The sequence below is a fragment of the Limulus polyphemus genome, unplaced genomic scaffold, assembly GCF_000517525.1.
Source record: "Limulus polyphemus unplaced genomic scaffold, Limulus_polyphemus-2.1.2 Scaffold106, whole genome shotgun sequence".
In the NCBI taxonomy this organism is placed as follows: Eukaryota; Metazoa; Arthropoda; class Merostomata; order Xiphosura; family Limulidae; genus Limulus; species Limulus polyphemus.
Genome location: NW_013665716.1, coordinates 33,185 through 39,757, shown reverse-complemented (window position 1 = coordinate 39,757; position 6,573 = coordinate 33,185). Strand labels below are relative to the sequence as shown.

Below are 6,573 nucleotides of genomic sequence, written 5' to 3'. Positions count from 1 at the left end.
TGACAATAGTCACGTGACCTCGCTGACGCAACAATATCATGACGTGTTACTAGAGTCACGTGACTTTCGCTGTCGTAACAATACGTTAAAGGATTAACATGTTTCCGACCTCCATTTGACATCCGGTTGATGAAAATATCATAGCTATAACCAGAACACCTGCATGAAAATTTACCGGAATAAAGGTGTAATCTAATAAAACGAAGCTGTTCCTTCTATAGCACGTGAGGCGAAGCCCGGTCCTTGCCTATCGATATTATTTTTTATGAAAATATTCTAAATTTTATTTAATAGAAAATGAACTGCATCTAGTAATCTTAAACTGTAAAATTCCATTATCTGGATGATAAAAACAATTGGGTAAGTAATTTTTAAAATTAAAATAAAATTTAGTTTATATTTTAACGGTAAGTGTTGTGGAAATATTCTTGTATACTTGACGTCACTAAAAGTTTGCTGGAGTTGATATATTTAAAGCTTTTTGTTTTGTTTTATTTTAGTATAATTTGCCTTTGATTTTTTATGTTTTTGTTCCATTTCCCTTTTTTGTTTTAAGTGAGTTGAGAGAGCGAGAATCGGACAAATGGTAACCCTGTTGAACCCCTTCACACTCTAGATTGTTTAAAGAACAAATGGCGCTGTAGAAACAACCTTGTTCAGAGCTATACTCTTGCCAACAGTAGACAATATGAACATACAATATTCGTAAATCATGATATTTATCAATTTCATAATGTTTAAAGTACACTAGGCGAGTGCGTTCTAGTGGTTAACGTGCCGAACAATGGAACATGTTCGCGTCTCGTTATCGCCCCTAAACAATTGCAGACCACACAGTGAAGCTGTGAGTGAAGCGTTATAAGGGTGACAGTCAAATTTCTGTTGGATAAAAATATACCAAAAGTTGACTTTACCTCTAGTGCATCACTTCCAAATTAATGTCGGCTAGAGCTGATTGAGTGTATATCCGAAAGCAAAAAAATAAAGAAAAACCTTTTCAAGATTTTTTCTAGCAATTTTAATCAACAAAATTATACCTTTCTTGTCTACAATGCTGTTGTCAATAGCAGTTGGTTACGAGGTGAGCGCGTAATCCTACCAGAATTCCTGATTTAGAACTAAGCCCATAACATTCTTATTTTTATGGTAACTTAATCCAAAGTTATTGTACCCCCAGTAGCTCAGCGGTAAGTCTGCATACTTACAACGCTAAAAAACATGTTTTGTTGCCCCTGGTGGGCAAAGCACATATAGCCTATTGTGTAGTTTTGTGTTTCACAACAAACAAACCAAAGTTTATGCTTTCCCTTAAAGCAGGAGTGAAGTTTTAGAAAATTTTATATCAGAACTTAATATATTTGCAAGACGAGTACGTCCCTCTATTCTCGTAATTTTCAAAGCTGTTTTATGATTTAAAAGTGTAGCAACTTTGTAAAAATGAATTTGCACTGTTTATATTATTTATAACTTGGTACATTTTTTATGCCTATTCTTAATTTAGCCTATAAACTCATTTGTCGCGTACTGGCTGAAATTCACCTCAACCCGAAATTCTATTTGCGGGTGAAGCTCATTTTATACTTCAGATTGATACAACATACACATGTTTATGTAATAAAACAACGTATAACAGCGTATTTAAAGTTAACGAGGTATTCTTTAAAAATTAAAGATAATATTCAAATTGAATTAAGGAAATATCTTATCGCTTAAAAAAATTGACATACAAAGTTATGAATAATTGTAGTATATTTGCGTTGAAAATATGATCGTACATCACCTTTATTTTTAAAATATTCTTAAGAAGATAATTATTTAACGTTACTAATCTTGAACTGAGTGGAGAATTATTACTTTTCTGATGTCTTTTTGTGCAGCACATTCTATTTTAGCGTAGTAAAGAATGATTATTTTAGTATTTTTGTTTTGTGGTCCAACATTTTATTTAGTATATTTACTTATAGTGAGGGCGCAGTAAACACTACGTCAGGAAATGTTTATATGTTATCTCACATTGCTTCATTGATTGTTTTGTAAAATCCTAAGCCTAAGAAGTAAAACAAATGTTAAAGTTGGAGCTAAGAAGTGAAATATGGCGTGTGTCAACTAATAATAATACATCTCGAAGTTCTATAACTTACATTGATTGTGAAAATTTATTTCTATTATCGTTTGATAATGACATATTTATCATCATCAGCAGTTAATTGTTTTTATAAAGCTTTCAAAGTTTGATTGCACTGTCTTCAGAGAAGTTTAACTTGCTGCAGTTGTAAGTTGCATCTCGTAACATAGCCAAAGCCCAAACCGATTGTAGTGCTTGGATTTTAAGTTAGCTTTTCTCTAGTTCTGAATTCCGAACATTGACTTCACATTTATTTCCAGCTTAACATTTTTATTAGTATACAAGGTAAGTATTTAACTTTTAAGTAAAAGTACACAGTTTAAACTTAACTTACTATCTTAACATTAGCAATAACACGTAATAGTAATACTATTACTAACATTTTTATTAATAATAATATTATTATTAGTGTAAATTGTAATAATATTAGTCTGTAGTTATACGTATACTATAAATATGAAATTGTGATTTATCCCAGTATAGTAAAATAAAAATTGATTTAAAAAATTTACCAAATACTTTTATAGAATTGTGTTTAATTGATTCTTGGCCTATTATTATTGTTATTTTTAGTATCCATTTGGCTCGTTGACCCAACAGTTGGAATACATATCAATAGATAAAAAGTATAGGAAGTTATTTTTTTTTACTTGATCCATATTCATGATCTCCAACTTCATATCTGTGGTACTAAAATCTAAACTATATATGTGTTCCCCATTCTTCATCTTCATACTAACTACATCAGCAAATCCCTAAAAAATAAAAATATTATAAGGAATCCATTAGTAACAGGTACCCCAAAACCTTGCAAATAGTATAAATAAGTGAGATTTGGGCTTCCCCAGACTACATCATCCACTTTTAAAAGTTAATTCTCTGCTTATTACTTACTCTTAACAATTATAGGAGCCAGAGTGGGATGTGCCTTGAAATGAATCTGCAGTGTCATCTTATTCTATTGTGGACATTTAATGATTATGCATAAAGTTCATTTAAGAAGAACATAGACAATAATCAGTGTGTTCAACTGTTTCTCATGTTGTGTAAACTTTATTTTAGAAGAACAAACAAAGTATTAAACAATTTCTCATTTTCTAGGCATGGATTTACAATTCCAAGTTTTTCTCCCACCAGTTTTATTATTCTATGTCCATCCATTACCTGCCATCATACAGCTATTGAAATAAGAGTGTTTGATATATTCATTGTGCTAAAAAGGCTGTAGCTGTTTGAAGAGAACAAAAGATACATAGTTTTAACGACGGGGAAATTAACATTATTGTCCATAGTGTTCTTCTTTTTTATGATGATGTTAGAAGTGTACTAGAATCTATTTAAAATCACCAGTGCATTTTTTGAACATATAAATAATAATATGTTGCTTGTTGTTTGTGTATAGAATGTGTTCTTTTGTTATGGGACATGTGTAGTGGCATTTCCAGGCATTCATTGGACAATTTTCATTCCATGTTGTGTATCCTATGTACCTAAGGTATGAAAAACTGTAATGCCAGCATATGAGGACATTGTCAATGCTTTAACTACTTGGTAAGTTTTCAACCAAAAAAATAACAATTACTAACATTTTCCACCCATTTATTTTATGATAGCTATTTTGCTAAATAGTTCATATGTTTAGCAACATAAAAATATACATTGGAACAATATAACGAAAGTAGAGACAAGTTCAGTTTTATGAAAGAGAATACATTTTTTTATTGTATTTTTAAAACCCTGTCATTAATGTGTTCATAAAATGTACCATTTATTTAACATAGTGTATTTCTAATGCCATTTAAAAAAAACAAATTTACAATAATGCTATTTTTCTGAAAGTTAAAACTATCTATATTATTTTCAGATAGCTATGGCTTTTTTTTGCATCATATCCAACCACTCCCATATCATTAGCTGTATGATTAAAATTATGGACACAAAATGACAAAAAGTCAATCACTTTGTATGTTATCTCTGCTCTATTAATGTAAACTTCATGCAAAGTTGTTAAAAGTCCACAATGGAAGGTAGGGACACTGTAGGTCCATTTAAGCGGACAATTAGATTTTTGAAAGACGATGAGGCAGTCTGGATGAGCTCAAAATCTAGTTTATTTACAATATTTGCAAGATTTTGGGGTTCCCCACATTTATTTGGGGGGAAGGAGAGGGTGTTGAGAGTAGACATTTAATATGAAAATAAAAAGAGGGGAGGGTACACAAATTAATATCATAAATAAGGTATAAACAATAAAGTACACTTATTAATCTCTACTGACACATGATCTAGTTTGAACTGACAGATATTTTAACCACAGGTGTATGTATTTTGAATAATAATAATAAAAGCTTCATCTCATTGAATTGTCATATTTTTTATGTTGACAGTTAGGTGACAGTAGTGGGAATTAGAGGGGGGCTACCAAAAACTAATATGAATTGTACCTACAAACTAATTTTTTTTTTTACCAGAGTTATGTATATTTATAATAATAACAGTGCTCTAGATAAGGGGCAAACTAGCATAATTCCCAGTCATTTTCTTTAGCTTTTGTTTCATAATTTTTAGATATTTTATAGTGAATTCTCAAATGATGGTATTTTATACTTAGTTTTGAGTGCATGACAGGATTTACACTTAGGGCTCATTTTGTTATGGCATTAGGAGGCTTGTTAGTTGCTGTGTTCATTACAGTAATTGCTCAACGTGTTGTGGATTACTTTATGCTTCCTGGTACTCCATATTCCCATCTTGTCAGCTGCATTTCTTTCTCCTCAGTTGGGAATGATCTCTTAGACTTTGCCCTTAAATTGTTTTGCTTTAGATCCTTACCATTCATGTTACAACCTTAGCCTTCCATACTCTCTGTAGATTTCATTCTCAGGTTTATTTCTTTCCTTACATTTTGCCCTGTTCTTTGTTATTTTTCATTTTATCCCTCTATGTTTCTTGGGTTTGCATTGTCTTATCTTATTGCTTGTTATTACTATGAGGATTTTTATTGTTTCCTTTATCTAGTAGTTCCTTTATCATGGCCAGATTGTTTAAACAGAGTATTCATGATGAAACTTTGTAGAATGGACGGAAACTGCCTGTTGTAGAGATACAAGTGTAGAGGACGATGTTTTGAAAGTTTTCCGCCTTTCGTCTTCAGGTCAGTGTGTGTGTGTAAGGTGTTGTCTCTCTATAGTATTCTGGTGGATTGTGGAGATTTTTCTTGTCTTCCAAAATTTGTCTGTGTCGATGATTCTATTTTTTTCCCAGTTTATTTTGTGTCCAGTTGACATGGCGTGTTCTGCAATGGCTGAATTTTGTGTTTTCATGAGTCTTGTACTGTCTTTATGTTCTTTTATTCTTGTTGCGAGTCTTCTTCCCATTTCTCCAATGTATGTTTCGTTGCAGGAACATGGAATTTCATAAATGAAGCTAAACTTGAGTTCTAAGAAGGTACCTGACCTTTGCACATAGAATTGTTATATTCCTTGTGCATCTACGTAAGAGACTTTCATGCCACTAGCCTTGAGCTAACTCACATCTAAATTCATGTGTTTAACATGAACTGCATTGGTGTATGATGACATCATCATATAAAAATATCTCCCAACCAGTAGGAGCATGATACACCCTTCATGCGCAGTAACTCCTCTTAATCACTTGCACTTGAGGTAACTTAATTCTTTTCCTCAGCACTGTCTTAAATATGTTTTAAACTCTATTCCAATATGATACCTTACTTCCCCTTACTTAATAGCTTTTCTCAATTTGTGCTGCCCAACTTTTGCTCACCACTAACCTTGATGCTCCCACCTACCTTCATGTAATTTCTCATGGAATAGCGCACTGTAGCATGCAAATGAACATAATACAACCTTCCACCAATAAGAGTGTGGCACACCATCCTAGTGCAGCTGACTCCCTCTGTACTATAAAGGCACTATTATCACTTCTTGATTTGGCATTGCAGTGTGCAATCATGCTCAATTTTTGCTCTGTACTTACAAATCTCTTGTGCACTTCTGGTTAATTCTAATGTGTTTTGACAACTTAGTTTGTTGTCATTTATTTGCTGCTTACTTGGTATTTGTGGTATACTTTTCTTTTTCTTTTCCACATAATGTTAATGTAATGTTTTCTGTTATAAATCTGGTAACTACTGATCTACCATTATTTACTATTTCGGTGGCTTCGGGCTTCACACTTTTTGTGGAGGAGGTTTTGGCCATAGTGTGTCATGAATTGTAAACTATCTTGCAGCCTGCTATATCTCTGGAACCTCGGCCAGATCTCCCATTTTGGGGGGAATCTGGCCTTGAAGAAAAGGATTTGGACAGTCTTTTCCCACCTCCAGCCTTTGCTGTGCAATCCTGTGCTACCCATCTGGATTTCCATCATCCTCCTTTGGTTTTTTTGGACATGATTTCCCAGGGATGTTACCTATTATCCCTCTT

The 6,573-nt window shown here is 32.7% G+C and overlaps 1 protein-coding gene across 2 annotated transcripts in view; it reads left to right on the top strand.

The window, feature by feature from the left end:
• The first annotated feature begins 2,009 nt into the window (after nt 1-2,009).
• Nucleotides 2,010-6,573, top strand: part of LOC111088842 — a 20,111-nt gene continuing 15,547 nt past the window's right edge. For both annotated transcript variants that reach the window (XM_022399965.1, XM_022399958.1), the window contains exon 1: nt 2,010-2,410. The gene's annotated coding sequence lies outside the window, so the exon portion shown is untranslated. The remainder of the gene's footprint in view (nt 2,411-6,573) is intronic.